The sequence below is a fragment of the Marmota flaviventris genome, chromosome 6 (genome assembly GCF_047511675.1).
Source record: "Marmota flaviventris isolate mMarFla1 chromosome 6, mMarFla1.hap1, whole genome shotgun sequence".
Taxonomy (NCBI): Eukaryota; Metazoa; Chordata; class Mammalia; order Rodentia; family Sciuridae; genus Marmota; species Marmota flaviventris.
This window is the reverse complement of record NC_092503.1, coordinates 63,222,012-63,241,534: the sequence shown is the minus strand read 5'-3', so window position 1 is coordinate 63,241,534 and position 19,523 is coordinate 63,222,012. Positions and strand designations below refer to the sequence as shown.

Here is a 19,523-nt window from a genome sequence, read left to right as displayed (position 1 = left end):
TCTCTTGATATGCCAACTACTACAGTAATCTCCTAGCCACCATCTTGTTAGAATCCACCTTACCAGCACACAGCTTCCACATCTACTTTTTTATAATGCTATTTCCTATGTTTAAAAAATGTTGATGTTTTCCCACCACCCACAGGATGAAGCTGAAATATTTTAGTCTGGCATTCCAGATCCTTCACATCTTGGCCTCAGCCTACCTAGACATCTTGACTTCCCTCTGTTCACCGTCACTGATACTTGGCCAAATCAACTCTTCTATCCACAGGAATGGCATGCTCCATGTAAGCTGAAGTAAGCACATGAATTCATAGAAACTTTCCTAAAGGTTTTTGCCATCAGAATCAAGGGAAAGTCAGACAAAAATTTATGCAATCTTCCCTATGCCAACACCCCTCCTTTTTTCATGCAAATAGCCTGAAATGGAAAGCCAAAATTGCTCATCACTAAAGTGAATGACTTTGAGAACACAAAAGACTGGTTAAATTCATTCACATTTGAGAGACCCTCCAGGCTGTTCTGAATAAGGATCTCAGCAAGTATGCAGTTCTGTAGTCAGAGTTAGTATAAGGCCCTTGGATGAGAGACTGCCATTCCCCAGGTTACAGGACCAGCTCTAATGCAAGTAATTCACTATTCTGGTTACTACCACTGTATTACAAAGTACTCTAAAACTTAGTGGCTTAAAATAACCATGTTCTTTTGTTAACGGTATTGGAGGTCAGAAAATTAGGAAGGACTCAGCTTTTCAGATTTTACAAGGGCTAAAAATACAGATTGGGGGTGGGGGCAAGACGAATAGTTTTCAGTTGAAATCACAGGGAAGTGTGAGATTTTCCAAGAAGAATGTGCAGGAAAAGAAGGCAACCAAGCCAGAACCTCAGGAAAATCAGCCTGTCTGAGGGAAGTCAAAGAAGGTCTGTCTTATTCACTTCTAACCTACATGCATTCCTTAAATATAAATGACAACTTTATAGAAATTTTCATTACCACCGAGAAAAACAGGTGATTGAAAACTCTGCTTTCCCTCTTAGTTCTCCCTTGGAATCCCTTTTGGGGCTGCAAAATATCCAGATATCGGCTGGGATTAAAGTCATCTGGAGACTGGACTAAATATCAATACACATTTTAAAGTGAATTAAATTAAAAGAGACATCAACATCATGTACAGGTATGATTAGTCAGAATAAACCAGGATTTGCCACAATAACAAACAGCTTTACAATCTCAAAGACTTAAACAATGAAGGTTTATTTCTTGCTCATATTACACATTTATCAAAGATTGACTAGGAGCTCAATTCCACGTCATCATCATCATTCTCACTGTGCAGTTGAGATCAACAGAGCAGCCATTATCTGGAATATCATGGGCCACCTAGCAAAGGGAAAGGAGAATATGGCACAGCATATACTGACCCTTAAATCTTCTACATGGAAGTAATACATGTACTTCCATTCACTTTTTGTCAGATAAAAGTGTGCTATGACCATACCTGAGCTCAGGCACAAGGAAGAATTTCTTACTACATGCCTAAATTGAGCCTGAGAGTCAAATATAGTAAACAGCATTATTAACTAATCCAACAAACATTTGCACCAAAACAAATTTGCTTTCAGTTGAGAAATCAGAGCAGACTTATTGGAAGTAATCAGGAAGTCAGCATTTGTGTGGAACATAAAGAGTTGGGAGGATTTAAATGACTGGAAATGGAGAGAAAAGAGGAGAGAGAAAAAGCAGGGAGGTAGGAAAGCACCAGGCAATATTACAAGGAATAGTCCCACTTAACTGGGACATGAGGTGCTAGTTCATTCTAAAAAATTTTATGCTAGATAAAAAGATGAATTTGCTCTACATCAAAACCTGTAAGATTGATAAGCTTGAGAGGAAAACGATATGCTAAGTTACAGAATGGATAATGGAGTTGCACCATAGGCCACAAAACTAGGTTCACAGAGTAAATGAAAGAATAAGCCCTGAGGATGAGATTTAAGAAATAACTTTTTGCTTAAATCAGAGAGACAGGATGCATCCTGTTAGAATTAGAAAATAATAATGGAAAAAAAAAAGTGCCTGGCAAGAGGGACATGCATATTCTCAGGTAAATTTTCAGTGCTCTCTCATGAATAAAAGAAGAGGCTGAATGGTTTTTGGTTTTAGATGTTGTTATGCTATTAACATCTCCCGTGTTCTTTGGGCAGAAGAAATTAATAACAATAGAAGTATCTTCCTCTATCATGATCACCATATGATAGAAACTTAGTAGTTTCATTGCTGATCAAAGAACTAATTTTTATTTAAAACAATAAATTGTTTACTGTCAAATACCAGTTAATGTTTTCTTTATTATAAGCTTCTGGAAGGCAGGGCCCAGATCCCACTTAAATTTTTGTCATCATTGCCAACATGAGATGATATTTTGTACAATACATTGAATTGACTTGCTACAGCTAAAAAAAAAAAAAAAAAAATCCTACTCCATTTGTGTTGTTCATCCTTTTCTTTCAAAACAAATATTTTGCTTAAGTAAGATTTTTGCCTTCATTAAAGCTTTTATGCTCAGAATACATGTGGTCTAGATACTTAATGTAGTGAATCCCAATTTTGTTTAAAATTTTATTCTATGCTTAGGCTCCCCTCTCTATTTGTGTTTTTATAATACCTATCAACTTCCCATTTGGATGTGCTGAGGGAAACAATTTAGTCAGAAACCCCTACTGCCTGCTAAAAGTTTATCCAAGAACATTCCTGAAACAGCCAGCTTCTCTCAGCCCCAGCTCACTGAGTCTACCTTCAACATACCTCCCCAAAGCTATGAGAAAGAAAAGGAGGAAGGTTCTTTAGTGCTGGCTACCAATGTAGTCCTCCAGGGATTCCTAGATTATAATTCTTCTGTGCCACATACCAGAGTTCCTGCTCATGGTCCTTGGTCCACAGACTTTAGGAGGTCTCAAATCTGCCCTAAGTGGGAGCAGTCTGCAACTCCCAGGGGAGAATAGATTTTACTTTTCGGGGGGATGGGGTACCAGGGATTGAACTCAGGGTCACACAACCAGTGAGCCACATCCCCAGCCCTATTTTGTATTTTATTTAGAGACAGGGTCTCATTGAGTTGCTTAGTGCCTCCCTATTGCTGAGGCTGGCTTTGAACTCACGATCCTCCTGCCTCAGCCTCCTGAATCACTGGGATTATAGGTGTGCACCACCTCACCTGGCTAGACTTTACTTTTTTAAACATGTGTATAACAACTTTTGGTGACATAGCCATGGTATTTATGTTCCTGACAGGATCTCCTTTCAGAAGAGGCTAAATTCACTTCTGTATAGAGGGGTGAGGTAGGAACAGGAACAATAAGAATGAAAATGAAGGGAAGGGCCAGGCTAGATGGGCTTCAAAAAAGAAAGGGTGAAAGCCATGAATTTATATATAAATATAAAATATATATATATATATATATATATATATATATATATATATATATATATATATATAGTGGTTTACATAATACCTTTATTTCATTTATTTTATGTGGTACTAAGGATCGAACCCAGAACCTCATACATGCTAGGCAAGTGCTCCACCACCTATGGAGCTGCAACCTCAGGCCCATGAATTTTTTTTTTTTTTTTTTTTTAAGGCAGGCTCTGATTGTGTCACCCAGCCTGGCCTAGAACTCCTGGGCTCAAGTGGTCCTCCCACCTAAGCCTCCCAAGTAGAAAGAATATGGGTGCACACCACCACACTCAACTATAAGATTATTTTTATGTGAGTAATACATTTAATATAGTGTAAAACAGAGAGAAACATTTATTGCTCTTTAAAAGAAAAAGACATTTATAAAGTCCCTCTATTTCATAAGGACTTAGGAACAACTTCCTTAAAAAAGCCAGAATACAACAGACAGGGAAATCTGGACCCTGACTAGGCTTAGTTCAGTGGGGAGCAGGTCTCTGCACACTTAGAAGCTAGGTGGGAAGATGTTTGAGTAAAAGGGCATTAATGGGAACTGACACACTCCAGATCATCTAGCCGAGTGTACCATAGCATATCTAGTTAGAACAGAGCAGTCTTCAGTGAGCAGTTTTTACCAAATAGACCATATTAAAGCAGAAAAAGATGTTAAATCATTTAGACATTTTATCAAACTATATTTGCCTAATAGAAAATCTCAATGATTCCAGTGTCAACGTGGGACTCCTCTATCCTCAGTTTGGACTGTGGCACTAATACAACAGGTCCTAAGGTGAGTGTGAAAGAGGTCTCTGTACACAGGATATAGAAGGGTTGGGGTTGGAAAAAAGGAGAATGGACTATATAATGAGATTTATTTGGGGGGAATTCCCCTGCACTAGAGGTAGGGCCTCTTCACCTCAAGTGCAGTGAGGGTTCTCTCTACAATGGAGCCACTGAGAGTTATGTGTGGCACTCCTGAGAACCATGATGGTAAGGTAAGCAGCTCCCAAAGTCAACGTGAACCTAGAGACTTAGTGTTTCTCCTGAACCAAGAGGCCATGAGGGAGAGAGGTACTCTTGAGCCCTAGACTTTAACAGGAGCATAAATATGATCCACCCCTGCCCGGGAGCCCAGGAAGAGATCATAAATCTCTCCACCCATGCAAGGGAACCTTAAGGTATAAGTCCCCACAGATGATACTCTGAGGAACCAAGAAAGAACCCAGTCCTCTCACATCTTCTCCCTCCCTTGATGTTGACCCTGGTAAAGATGAAAAGCATCTAGCAAGTAGGAATGAAGTCAAGTAAAGGTCTTAGCATGGGGGCAAAAGCTTGGAAAGAACTCTTACCTCTTTTCCGAGACTTTTAAAATAATAGTTCAACATTTGAGCAATCATTTGTAATATTTTGTTGCATTTTTATTATACTTAAAAATAAGATTGGTCATTGCAGATTAACACATGGCCACAATAGAACAATATGATTTGGTCAATTTAATTTCTAGCACCTCCTCTTTCCCTTCTTTCCTCTCTCCTCCTGGTCTCCTTCCTCTACTCTACTGGTCTCCCTCTGTTTTTATGAGATACCCCTTTTTTCCCTTTTTCTCTCTAGCTTCCACATATGAAAGAAAGAATATGGCCCTTACCTTGCTAAGCTTCGCTTATTTTGCTTAATATAATGCTCTCCAGTTCCATCATTTCCCTGCAAATGGCATAATTTCATTCTTCTTTAAGGCTAAGTAAAACTCCATCATGTATATATACCACATTTTCTTTATCCATTGACAGACACCTAAGCTGGTTCCATAATTTGGCTATTGTGAACTGTGTTGCTATAAACATCCATATCCATGTATCACTGCAGTATGCTGACTTTAATTCTCTATGATAAATATTAAGGAGTGTTATACCTGGGTCATATTCCTGGTCTTTTGAGAAACCACCATACTGATTTCCATAGTAATTATAATTACAATCCTACCAATATTATATAGTGTTCTTTTTCGCCACTTTCTCACCAGCATTTATTGTTATTTGTATTCTTGGTAATCTCACTCTAACTGAACTAAGATGAAATCTCAGTGCAGTTCTGGTTTGCATTTCCCTGATTGCTAAGGATGCTGAATATTTTTTCATATATTCAATGACCATTTGCATTTCTTCTTTTGAGAAGTGTATGTTTAATTCATTGGCCCAGGTATTGATTTGGTTTGTTTTTGGTGTTTTTTTTTTTCTTTTTGTTTTTTTTTTTAGTTCTTTTTCTGTTTTCTGGTTATTAGTCCTCAGAAGAGTAGCTGGCAAAGATTTTCTCTCATTCTGTAGGCTGTTCCCTCATGCTCTAAATGCTGATCCGAAGCTTTAAAATTTGATGCAATCTTAATTGTATTATTTCCTGAGCTTCATGAATCCTTTTGAAGAAGTCATCACCTGCACCTATGTGTTGAAGTGTTGACCCTATGCTTTTTTTCCTAACAGTTGCAGTATTTCTGGTTCAAATAATAGGGCTTTGATTCACTTTGAGTTGATTTTTATGCATGGTAAGAGATAGGGATTTAGTTCCATTCTTATACATATGGATACCAGTTTTTCCAAGACCATTTATTTAAAAGGCTATCTTTCCTCCTGCATACATTTTTGTCATCTTTGTCAAGTATCAAATGATTATATCTGTATGGGTTTGTCTCTATATCTTCTATTCTGTTCCATTTTTCTATGTGCCTGTTTTTATGCCAGTGCCATGCTCTGTAGCATAATTTTAAGTTGGTTATTGTGATGCCTCCAGCATTGTTCTTTTAGCTCAGGACTGCTTTGGTTATTCTGGATATTTTATTCTTCTGTGTGAATTTTATGATTTTTCTTGTTCTGTGAAGAATGTGATTGGCATTTTGATGGGGATTACATGGAACCTGTAAATTGCTTTTGGTAATATGACCACGTTAGCAATATTAATTCTGCCTATCCATGAACATGGGAGGTCTAACTTATAAAATTTTATTATTTATTTTTATTAGCATAACAAAGTCTCATTTTTAATATGCTTTGATTTCAGCATAACATGATGAAATAATTATCTCAAACCAACATTGAATAATTATCCAAACTCTTAAAGTGGTCCTCAACTTATATACCAATCTCTTACCTTAGAGTGTGAAAACTGGGGGATCTTCCATCCAGGGGAAGAGTCTCTCCAAAGCCTAAATCTTAAAGAAGCAATAAGAAACAAATATAGGTTGCACTTTATTATAACCTAGAAGCCAGGCATTGAACATAGTGGTTACATTTATGACAAATTCTCAGCCTTGACTATGACATCGTTATGTCTAGATACACACAAAAATTGCCACCATTTTTCATGATGTTAAAATCTATAATTTTCTAAATTTGAAGCCTCAAACTACTATTCTTGGTTTTTTAAAACTTCTGTAATTATTAAGGGAAAGCATTGTTTTCAGAGACCTTGTCTTCTAATCCATGACCAAAATATAGCTAACTCTTCCTCACATGTAACAGGTCATTGAGGCTTAGAATTTTAAACTAAAGTAGCACTATAAAAGAGAAGTGTTCTGGTCTATCCCCCAAATTTTCTAACTATTCTTTTATACTGCAGCTATTAGCTCCCATTTCTTTAGATGTTTGGCTATGAAAATTTCCTAGAGAATCAAATTCTTATTCTTCTGCTAAAAGGAATGCTTTAGAAACTTTAAGTGCCAGGGGTGTGAAAATGGGCTATTGTTTTCCCAGAGTTAAAGATAAGAGGGGGATGGTGCCCTCAGTTGCAATGTGGTTACCTAAAGTGGGCTGTACTATATGAAAGGGCAATGGGATCTTTGATTGTCAAAGTGAGCATTCAAAATGACTTTTTTTATTAACAAAAAATATGATTAAATATAATTCTTTATCTTCAAAGTGATCCTTTTGAAAAATTGTGATATTTCTACAAAAGATGACAATCTGCCAACACAGAATAACTTGTGAATGCAAATATTGCTCACTTCATTGTCCCCGAGTTCCTTCAGAAGCTACATAATCTTACTTTCTAAAAAATGTAGACTGCAAAGTTAATAGAATTCAAAAGGACTACCTTTCAATCTGAAAAGTTATAAAGATGTTAGTTCTCTGAGTCTTTAAGGAAATCCAATTATAGATCTTTTTTATTATTATTATTATTCAAGCAAAGACCAAAAGAGGAGCTTTTCTTCCCTGGTGTCATTTGCTCAGCAGGAATTCACCTTGACATTGGAGCGGATTTCCCTGCATTTCTCATTAAGAAGTTGCTACAGACACCCAAATTCAGAAACTAAGAGCAGTCACAGGTTACTCTGTGTACCTTCAATGTATACTTTTCACACTGGTGTATGTGTGGAACTCAGGGACAGAACTAGGGAAATGAGCCAAGTGCCAAGGGCACAAAATTTAAGGAAGAGCTCTAAGTGTTGGACAGGTACAGGGTGAAAGTAAATGAGTCCTTACATTTTATACCTTTAGCACCTCATCCCTTCATATAGTCCTGGCCCTGGTGAAACTTGTTATTTCTAGGTATCCCCAAACTTTAAAAGAAGAAATCAAAATAAAATTTTAGGAGTCTATTAAAATCAGTACTGTGTTGCTTTGGAAATGTTCAAAGAACAAGGATTTAATATTTAATCTTCTTTACACAAAGAGTTGAGTGAAGCAGTCATTGCGTGATGAAGCTTTCTTGTAAACCAAACACATGGAAAAGTTCATCTCAGAGAGGGAGTAGGATGTTTTGAGGTGTTTAGAACACAAATGAATCTAGAAATATTCACCTCTGCCCTAAGAGGGAGGTTCTTATTAGTTTTGCCCAAAGTATGTACTATGTTCCGTATAGCGACATAACAATCCTGACTGTAACTGCCTTTTTCTTCATCTTTTCATCACACAAGTTGAACTGTTTTGCCACACAGTGATCAATTTCCCCATGCCCAGTTTGGTTATTGTCATTTTCAATGAGTTTTTATAATGGCACTATTTCTATAACTTTATAAGAATATAGGGTTCTGTGTCTTTAAGACTGCATGACAGTGTTTATCCATTGTTTTTATTTTAGCTCAGTCCTTAAAGAGTATACTAACCATAATCAACTACAACGAACATGGATTACTAACAAAAAAAGAGAACATTGTATAGTGGGAAATTTCTTTGACCAGCAGAGGTATCTATTGCATGTGTCATTTGGTCCACTGTGTTTTATAATGCTAGCCATAAACAGAAAACATGACGTGGCTATTGGCAGTCAAATCCCATGGTTTGTTTTTAGTTTCATAGAGTGAGTATAAAAATGAATGGAATTTTCTGCTATTTCCCCAGAGTCCTAATAATCTTTTCTCCCACTACATACAAATTACACTTTTCCCCTTCTATCAATATGACCAAACAAATGCCAGAAACTTGTATTTTTCTCTGGGATCAGGCTGGCAATTATCAAGAAGCAACTCTTTGATGTTTGACTATCTGAAGTATAATATCTCACTTTGACTAAGATGAGAAGAAAGATGGAAGACTCTAGTTGTTTTACAGAATTTAACATCATGGAAAGGGTTTATTGATTCCTCTTTCTTCATAGCTTTAGGACAGGATATGTCAAGGTTTCCAATGAGCTCCATCATCCATAAATCAGAGTATATGTGTTTCTCTCTAATGAACTAATTCTCCGTCCTATACAAGACTAAGGGAATTTAGTGCTTACATCAATTAGATAACTATGATAACAAATCTCCAAAAGTTCAGTAGTTTATTTCTTGTTCATTTAACAAGACTATGTGAGGTTTCTGGAAGACTGACAGATTTCTTTCAAGTGAGAGAGATCCAGGTTTCATTTATCCTGAGGTTCTGCCATCCCCTAGGGCTGTTGAGTCCTCTGCATCCAGCCAAGAGTGCAAACAAAGACTGTGATGAAGACATAATATATTATTAACACCCAATGCCAAGACATTATGTACTTCACTTCCACTAATAGTCTATTTGCAAGAATAGTCACATGACCCTACCAAGAGGAAAAGGATTTGGCAATGACATCCACGATGTCACAACCTCTTTCCAGTGACACCCTGTGGTTGGAAAGTATGTGTGGATTTTACTGAACCTCTCCCTCATCCAAATGTCAAGATTTCCAATGAGCTCCATCTGAATATAACAATTTTTCAGAAACCCATGACATAAAAAAAAAAGAAACCCATGACATGCACTGGTTTTTTCATTTTGAAACAGATTCTTTTAATACCAAACTACATCATGACCATAAGTTATTGCACCTTCCTAAAATTTTCTGCTCTTTGAAATTTGGGGGATACTCATTAGTTCAACAAAGAAGTGGTGTACCTAAAGATTTCTCAATATAGGGCTGGGGATGTGGCTCAAGCGGTAGTGTGCTCGCCTGGCATGCGTGCCGCCTGGGTTCGATCCTCAGCACCACATACAAACAAAGATGTTGTGTCCACCGAGAACTAACTAAATAAATAAATAAATATTAAAAATTCTCTCTTTCTTTAAAAAAAAAGATTTCTCAATATTCTAGAATTTAATGAACTTTCCACAAGCTCATTCACAGAGAAAACAGCATATGGGCTGAAGTATCAGTTTGTGGTGTGACACTTCTTTTACTTATTTTCTCTTTATTTTTGTCTGTAATCATTATTTTTTATATTAAAAAAATGCCCTGGGATTTTTTTTAAGCATTATAAGAAAGGCATAAGAAGATTTAATAAATAAGCCAGGAGTTCACTCTATTGCTTGTCTATACCTGACTGGATCCATAGGTCCACAACATGTCAAAGCTGGTAAGAATCTTGGATTCATTCCAGCCTCAAACCCTTCATTTTACAGATGAACAAACATGCTAGCTAACCTTATTGATTCTCCTTCTTCTTTACATGAGTTTTCCCTTTGCTTTCCAATCCTTCATCGTTTCTTTTTACCACTGTGGATGCTACCCATTACCTGAACCAACTTCCCTGAGACTCAAATAACCTTGTCTTTGTTTACTGATGAAGGAAAAGGGCTTTTGTTAGCCAAGCAATTTCCTAAGTAACACTGTGGGTCCCATATCAATGTTATTAATAAAAGAGATCTACATATTTTTATTTAATTCTTGGCATTGTTCTCCTTTGATGGATATTAGTCAGTTTAAAATTAAGTGTGCACACTCTATGTCTCTCTCTCTCTCTCTCTCTCTCTTAGAAACTATGAAGAAGTGCCCAACACAACACGCTTACCTTAATGAATTCCTGCCATCAGAAACTGGAATTGTAGTTAGTCATGAAATACTCATTTTCTCTCATCACTCTTCTTTACAAATCTCATTGACCTTCCAGTAGAATAGTCTCAGAACCAGATTACTTGTAAAAGTTCAGGGGCTTCATAATAGGGAAGCTTAGCCAGGATATGTCTTTGTTTATATTTTGCAAGGTTGAATGCTGAGTCTACTTCCTTATCCTAAGATTCCCTTCCCTTTGCAACAGAATACACCTCATTGTGTGTTTAATCTGTCCACAGACATTCTTTCTCATAGTCCACTCGGTCATTGAATGTCAGATGCCACCATCTCTAGAAAATCTTCCCTGGTCCCACCCCCCACCCCAGCCTCCCACAGTTTAGAAGGTGGATGAAACTCTCTTCCTTTGTATTAACATAACAGTTTCTATTTATCTGCCTGAACACTTTCACAGTGTATTGTTCTAGTCTATTCTATCCTCTTTCAGATCGTGAAGGTAAAGACTAAACCACAGCACTTAGTGAAATGGGGAAGATTCAAAGTAACTATTGGTTAAAATAAATGAATAAGAAGCACTTGACATGGTGTAAATTAACCAAGGCATGCAAATTAACACAGATTCCCAGACTTCTGGTATGAAAAAGAATGACGTAGACAATAGATTTATTATTTATTTATTTTTTAATTGAAAGCAGAAACAAAGTTGTGATCAGATTGGTGGAGCTAGCAGTAAAATTGTTTTGGCTATTATGATCATTGAGCTCACAGATAGGTCTGTAACACTAATATTTGCTTATATAACAGGTATTCATAAAGTCTTACTACTTGATAGGAACTGTATTTAGGAAGAATAATGTAGACAATTTTGCTGATGGCTAAAAACCAAGAGTGACTTTTAAGTCCTTTATCACTTGGTCTTTAAAATATCTCTTTTCAATGGATGTTCCATAGTGTTCCCAAGGGATTATATCCCAAGAAACTCCTTATTCTACAATACTTTATAATAACAGGTTACTAACACTAATCTGAGGCTTACTATGTGCCATCCTCTGTGCTAAGCACTTCATATGGATTATCATAATCAATCCTCATAACAACCCATTATGAAGATGAAGCACTAAACTCACAGAAAGGTGAAGTCATTTTGCCCAAGACCATACTACTGCAGAACTGAGCTGCAAGCCCAGGCTGTTAATCATGCTGCTTGCTTCTTACTTGTGGTTTCCAAATAGCCCTCCTGTCACCTCCCCTTTCTGTAAGAGACAGTCATTCTCCACATCACGATTTTGCAAAACCTGGTTCAGAATCAAGATTAGACCTTATGTCTTCCTACCACAAACTCACTCACCCCTCTGTGCTCAGATATTCTAATGTCTCCCACAGTTCCACCATTGAACATCCAGCGATGCTGTGCACAGTGCTAAACTCCTGCTCTATAGCTAAGAAGGTGCACAAACAACAATTTAGGATCCTGACAGAAAGAACAAGACAGTTCTAACAGAGCATACCAAGGTGAGAGGCCTGGCATATTGGGCCCACGTGAAACCTGTGAGACTGTAGTGCCCTTCGGAGCCTGTAGGGGATTGGAAACAGCTCCTCACTCTGCAGAAGCAGAACGCCCCCAGCAGATGGATGGATGCTTCACTTGACTCCACAGTCTCCCTTTCGATAGCAGACCATTGACTCTGGCAGGCTTCAGAGGAAACTTTCTCCAGCCTGCCTCATCAAAGCGAAGCCTGCTACAGTGCAGAGAGGCTTTGAGGCTTGAAGAGGAGAAAGAATATAAAGTGAGGAGCTGAGGGGTCTCAAAGGACATCTCTCCCAACAAAAGCAAAAGAACACAAGTATAAAAGACCCATGATTTCTCTAACAGTACGTAAAAAATACAGGTTGCTAGTTTGTCACATCGTAAATGTTTTCCCCACTGACTCTGAAGCCATCATGAGCTGAACCAAATCTGAATTAAAAGAGGCTTCAAAGGAAGCTTAACAGTTGGTCACAAGGGGTAAATTTCCCTGTACTGCAAAAGGGAAGGCTCCCTAGAGGGTGCTAAGTGGCAGAGTCCCTTCAGTAGCTTAATACAGTAGAAAATCATAACTCTTCACAGGCCAGAGCTGGATGCCACTGCCACCTTCACCAACTTGCTCAAAGTCGCAGTAAAACAAGGATGCAAACCCACAGCTGTCATCTCTGATGACGGATTTACTGACTTCGGATGGCCGCTTCTCTTTTGAATAGTTCCCTCCTCCCAGCCAGCACACAAATGACAGAGACACACACCACTGAGGTTCAGAAAACTCTTCCCACAGCTGCCGAGCTTCCGAATAAAAAGTCACCTTCTCAGAGAGTGGGGCACCTTTGAACAAGCCCACGTTTGTAGTCAAGGTGAGAGGAGACCTTTGCAGCTCCCTGGGGTGTTTGCTCATGACCCAGCTGCCCATCTGCCTTTGAGTACTTCCAGGAATGAACTGCATCCACAAAAGGGGAAAATACCCACACTATTCTCATAAACTGGGACTTTTGATTCCCACCAGGGACATTGTATGCACAGATTTAAATTATTTAAATAAACATTTCAATAGCAGTATGGCCAAACTGTATTTTAAATGCCTTACAACTATATATTCCCTTCATCACAGTAATAATCCCATTAAGCCAACAAAGAAACTGGGACATAGGTAAGTGCAGTGATTTGCACCAAATCACATGGATGATAAATAGCAGAGCCAGGCACAAGCCCAGGCTCAGGCTCCACAGTCCAGGATCTTCACCACCCTGCCACACCACCTCTCTGTTAATTCTCTTATCCCCATGCAAAAAACAAATTCATGCCCCCTGTCACATAAGATCATCCTCTAGGTATGATATGCTCAGCAATGCTCCTAAGTTATTGCTTCCAGGTACAATCCTGCAAGCTGGCTCAAGATGATGGAGGAAAAGAGGAAGAGCAGGAGGTGGAGGGCCACGGAGATTACCCTCCTGTTGGCAGAGAACTGGGTGGCTTTGTTTTCCTTTGCTGTTTTTCCAGTTGCTCTTAGGAAACCAGGGAGCTTCTGATTCATCTGCTGCTTAGGAGAGACCTGTTACATCCTTCCTTTGCAGGTGCCCCCTGGCTCTTTTATGTCCCCACTGATGGTTGCTTGGTCTCCCTCCTTCTGAAAAGTCTCTGGAAGCTGTTTTATTATGTAGAGTCGGGCAAAAGACAGACGGGTGTGTGTGCGAACGGTGATGAAGCTGGCACCAGGTCTGCGGTGTCTGTGGTAGTTTATTACTGCTGCCAGCAGAAGAGAAATCTGATCCTGGCAGATGCAGCCTGCTGTGAATCAATATTTTACAGGTAGTATACTTTGAAGAGATGACATCAAGACAGAATCAAAAGAGAGGAAGGAGAGAGAGAGAGAGGGAAAAAAAGAAAAGGCACAAGTAAGAGCAGAGAATTTATCCTGACATCCTTTGACAGTCCTTCCCACAAGGAGTGAGGGGAACAAGCCCAGGCAAGGAGAGCTGACACTGATGTGGCAGAGGACAGACTCCTTGACAAAAGCCATTACTCCCCACTTGCCTCCACCACACATGCACTATCACAAAAGGGGAAACACAGCTGTGATGCCTTTTGGATTAAAGAAGCCTGTTCTGAGGTGTGGGCTGAGAAAACACACAGGAAGCAGACCTTTCCTTCCCTGGCTCACCTAGTGGGAAACTGAGAAAGCACTATGCAGAGAAATGAGCCCACCTTTCACTGCCTTTCTTGGTCTGAACTCTGGAATGTCTGAACTCCTTCCCTCTTTGGGGGAGAGACGTGGGGTGGGTGAGAAGAGTCTGCCAGAGCTTTTAGGGTCCCAATGAACAAAGTACAGAGAGCGCTCTCCCCAGCTGCTGTGTCTTCCCTGCAGCGTGCCTGCAGGCATGGTGCTATGGATGACACTGGAAGAGTCTGAGAGGATTGCAGTTCAGCCCAATAGACAAAGGAGCTGTATCATATGTGACCTAAAATAGTGGAGGGTGGTTCTCAAGGGGTGAGAATTAATTAAACACCAATCAAGCTCCTCCTTTGAAGGAGGCCCTTTCCTAACACCAGGAAAAGATTGTGAGGGTGTGAGGCAGATGCAGAAACTAATCCCCTACAATCCCAGTCCAGACAGGGGAACTAAGACAAATGCACATCCTGTTCTAATACAATACAAGGTAGATTGATGAATGCACAAAACTTATCAATGATGCTGCAGCAGAGTTCAAAAGAGACAGAAGTCTCTGATATCCTATACTTGCAATTTTAGATCTGAAAGGAACCTTGGTTTAAGGGATAAGGAAAGTTGATTTGGTTTGATGGTGGGATCTGGGCAAACCTCCTGACATTTCAGACAGTTCGTCCAAAGATGAATTGGATCTGGGTTTGGAAAAATGGGCTGGATTTCAACAGGAAAAAGAGATGTTATATGAAATGGCTTATTAAAAAAAATAGCCCTTAGTATTCTCAAATCACATGGAGATAAAAATTAACATAGGTTTAAAGACTTTAGTGAAGAAAGTCTTAGGGAAAAAGAGGTTATCAATAGTTAATGCCTATATCAGCTAGAGCAGTTGCCTTTTCAAAGCCAATCTTTTCACATCCTGGCTTAAACGCTTTTATAGTTTTCCACTGCCCTTAAAGTTAAGTCCCACCTTCTTAAGATAGTTGCCTTGTGCCTTCTCTACTATCATCTGAGCTTTTGCACTTGGTTTGTAATTCAGCCACTTACTTGCTTATCTTCTAGGCAAGACAAGGATGAACCACATTCTAATGTCTTAGGACTTCCTGTCTAATTCCTAAAAAAAAATCTTTAGGGATCAGCTTCATTAGAACCTTGCATCAAGTTAAAGCCCCTTTCCATGTCTGCCAGTGACCTTGCTTTTCCCTTTGTAGTCTCTAATAAATTGGGACTGCACTCTCAGGATCTAGCACAGTGCCCCATGAGCAGAGAGCTCAAGAAAACTGGGTAGAGGATAAGCCTTAAAGCATCTATTAGAGCCAGATCATGAAGGGACCGGAATACCAGAAAGGAGCTAGTCAAAGAATAGACATTGAAGATTTGAGGGAGGGAAGGAAGGCTTGAAGCTGTTTCTTAAGATGACTTGGCAGTGACATGCAATGTGCTTTGGAGCACAGAGGGGCTGTTCAAAGGAGACACACTAAGAGACTTTAAAGCCTGGCCAGAGGCAATGAGTCTGAACTAGCTGGTTGCTAAGGAATGTGAATATATATGAGAGGCTAAAAGAAAGTCCAAAGAAATAGACTGTATAGGATTTCCCAAGAGATGGGACATAGAAGAAAGGAAGTAAAGGTGACTCCAGGTTTAGAGCCCAGGCAACTGTTAGAATGGTGATCCTTTCACAGAATGGCAGGCAGGAGGAGGAGCTGGAGATGAGCAGAGGGACTAGAAGAGAAGATGGAACTGACTCATGTTAGATGTGCTGACTTTAGCTTCTATGTGCTGAGGAGACATCCAGGTGGATTTGGTCCTCTCTGGAGTCCCGTTGCTGGAGCCTGGGATTCAGCATAAACTATTCCCTCTCTCACATTCCACATCCTGTCATTGATTCCCTCTTACCTCTCAATCTGATCCTTTCCCCTTCTCTCCACTATCTCACCACTGCCTCTATGCAGGCTCCATCACCTCTCATCTGAAGTCCATACATGCTGCTCCTCTTCCTGCTGATCATCCTGTGGTCAGACACCTTTCCTGCATTAACTCACTTTCAACAAGCTAATCCCTGGCCAAAGTGAATTAGAAGGTGGGAGGAAGATGGAGATATTAACTAAGAGAACCAATAATCAACAGTATTTTAGAAGAAAAGAAGTGGCCATCCTTTTATATATCATGAAACAGTGGGAAGATAAGAAGCAGAGTAGAGCCACAGGTACACAAAAGATGTGCTAGTGACTTGCAAGGGATCTATTTCTGCAGATTTCCCTGCTAACCTAAGGTTCAGAAGTACAGCGCAGGGGGGATGGAAGATCTAGCCCAGGACTTCCCAACCTATCTTTGAGAAAGAGTCAGCTTCCCCATTCAAATGCAGACTAATACTCTGTCACATTCAGCAAGAACAGATATTTAAATGATCCCATGCTTGAATATCACGACAATATCAAATTGCTATCAACATTTTTAAACACTTCCTCTAAATTCCTGAACTTATCTCATTACGGACCTATGCCAAACAGCTCATGGGGTGGTATCTATCATGGACTACATTGAGAGTAACAAAGGTTTAAATCTAAATTCTGCACTGTCTTGTCCAGGGCAGTAATCACAGCCACATGTGGCTCTTGAAGATGTGAAATGTGACTTGTCTGGATTGAAATACACTCCAGATTTCAAATACTTACTACAGAAAAATATGTAAATATCTCATTAATACTTTTCACATTGATTAAATGTTGAGATAATATTTTGCATAAATTGGGCTAAATTAAATAAATTATTAAAAGTCATTTCACTTTTTTAATGAGAAAATTTCACATCACATATGGAGCTCACATTGTATGTTATTGAGGCAGCACTGGTCTATGTAGCAAAACACCTATAGGGTAGAGTTTCTTCAAATCTTCATCCCTCAGATTCACACTGGGTAATTTGTTATTTTTTCCACAGAATGAAACTGCAATTAGATCCCTAGATAATTTATTTGTTTCCTAGGAATATTTACTTCTAGATTGAGCTGCACTGAAATGAATATAGAGTCTGGACTTTGTGGAAATAGCTCTAAAAATAACAGAGAAGGCTTATTTTCATTGCAGGTGTAATGGGAAAGACTAGGAACCATCAGCAGGCTGGAGCCAGGCAGGAGGAGAGGGGTCATTGAAGGATTAGGTGAGCTTCCCTGTAAATGTCAACAACATAGCATGTTGACATGGCTTGCTAAAACCCTCCTGGGGGATTGTAGTATAAGATACTTTGTTAATCTAAATCATCTAACTAAATATTTTTCTCACAGCATGCCTCAGTCAGTTTCTCACATTAAAGAAAATACATTGTTCTCAGAAATGATATACCATCAGGTCCTGTTTAGGATTAATTTGCATCTCTAAGATCCTCAACCTAATTTAAAAACTCTCTTATTGGGCTGGGGCAGTAGCTCAGTGGCAGAGCTCTTGTCTTACACATGTGAGGCACTGGGTTCAATCCTCAGCACCACATAAAAATAAACAAATAAAATAAAGGCATGCTGTCCATCTATAACTACAAAAAAAAAGGTTTTTTTAACTCTCTTATTGAAGATTCATTGGGGATTCGGTGTCTAAAAAGGGTTATTTTTGGTTTTGATTTTTTGTTTTTTTGTGTTTTTTTTTTTTTTTTTTAATGATAAGGAATAAAGTAACATTCTCAAGGTCACCTAAATAATAAATGGTTGGGCTGAAATTAAACATGCACAAACTGACTTCAGAGCTCATGTATGGCATATTATCTTTTCTCACTATTTTATTTATTTATTTATTTATTTATTTATTTACTTATTTATTTATTTTGGTGCTGTATTTTTGTTGAGGTTTTTTGGTGCTTTTTGCTTGTTTGTTTTGTTTTGTGCTGAAGTTTGAATCCAGGGTTTCCCACATGGAAAGCCTGTCCTCTACTACTGAGCTACACTCTAGTCCTGAAGGACATCTTTAACTGGCCTGATCAAGTTTGGCTTAAATATGAGTTGGTTCAGGAGGACAAAATACAAAGTTAAATTTATCCAAAGGTGTTGTACTCTTTAACCAAGTAGGCAAAAAATATTCAGCCAAGGCTTTATAAAGATCTTCCAGAAAGAATTATTCTTGCCAATTGAGGATATATTTTTCTTTCCAACAATGTCAACAGCAATAAAATGGGTTCATCTCCTTCTTCCAATTCCTGCAAGACTGTCTATTTCTTATTAGCACATACAACAGGTTCTCACTTGGCAAATTATTTTCTGTCTTGAAAATAACTTCCTCTCTGCCTTCATTGTTACTAGTAGGTGGTCTTCTCAGAGATTATCAGGAAAATTATCTCCATTCCACCACACCCCTTTCAAAGGTGTTTTACTTATGAAATGGGGTGACTATGGAGCAAGGGAAACATACAGATTTAAGAAATCTCTGTCACTTTTCTGATCAGAGAGAGCCTCTGGGTTGTATTGAGGTTATCAGTTTTGGCCTAGGTCCAGAAGCTGGGCATAAACACATGTAAAAGTCATCTTGGGAAGATCATTTTGTATCTTTATCTTTAGGTCTATAAGATGATGGAATTACTGTAGCTGATCATAATATAAGGGGGTTTGTTATATGATGACCAAATATAGAAAATATAATAATATAAATAATATAGAAATATAATAGCTGCATGATATAAAAAAACTGAAGACCTAGGATTACCTCCTAGTTCATGTCTGTTTCATGCCATAATTATTAATAGAGCTCTCTCCAATCTCAAAAGCAACCCCATTTGAACAATAAAGTATATAGCCACCCTACATAAAGTACAAAATAAAGTGAGCAAAGCAATTGGGCATACAACCCACTCTGTCCTATTGCCTCACTTCTATCAATCACACTCATAAAAGCCATGTATGCTAACCAAATGCTGCATAACCATAATTATGATTTCCATTGGGAAGTGACCATTGATTAGGAAATGGAGCTCTTTTTATTGGAGAAGTGTAGGGCTAGCCAGAGGTTAATGGGGACAAAAACAGTCTGGCCTAGAATTCTTGATAGATTAATACTAATTTGTATGGTGGAAGTTAAGTGCTGTGTGGACTGCCAAAGGAAATGCAGAATGATTCTGGATAAACAGGAAGGTCAGAACAAGAACAGGGACAAACTATGCAC

The 19,523-nt window shown here is 38.7% G+C and overlaps 1 long non-coding RNA gene across 1 annotated transcript in view; it reads left to right on the top strand.

The window, feature by feature from the left end:
- The window catches only part of LOC114084655 (uncharacterized), a 112,911-nt gene that overhangs the window by 89,077 nt on the left and 4,311 nt on the right, over positions 1–19,523 (top strand). The window contains exons 2-4 of the long non-coding RNA XR_011707859.1: positions 146–300; positions 1,041–1,177; positions 4,189–4,250. This is a non-coding gene — a long non-coding RNA (uncharacterized lncRNA). The remainder of the gene's footprint in view (positions 1–145; positions 301–1,040; positions 1,178–4,188; positions 4,251–19,523) is intronic.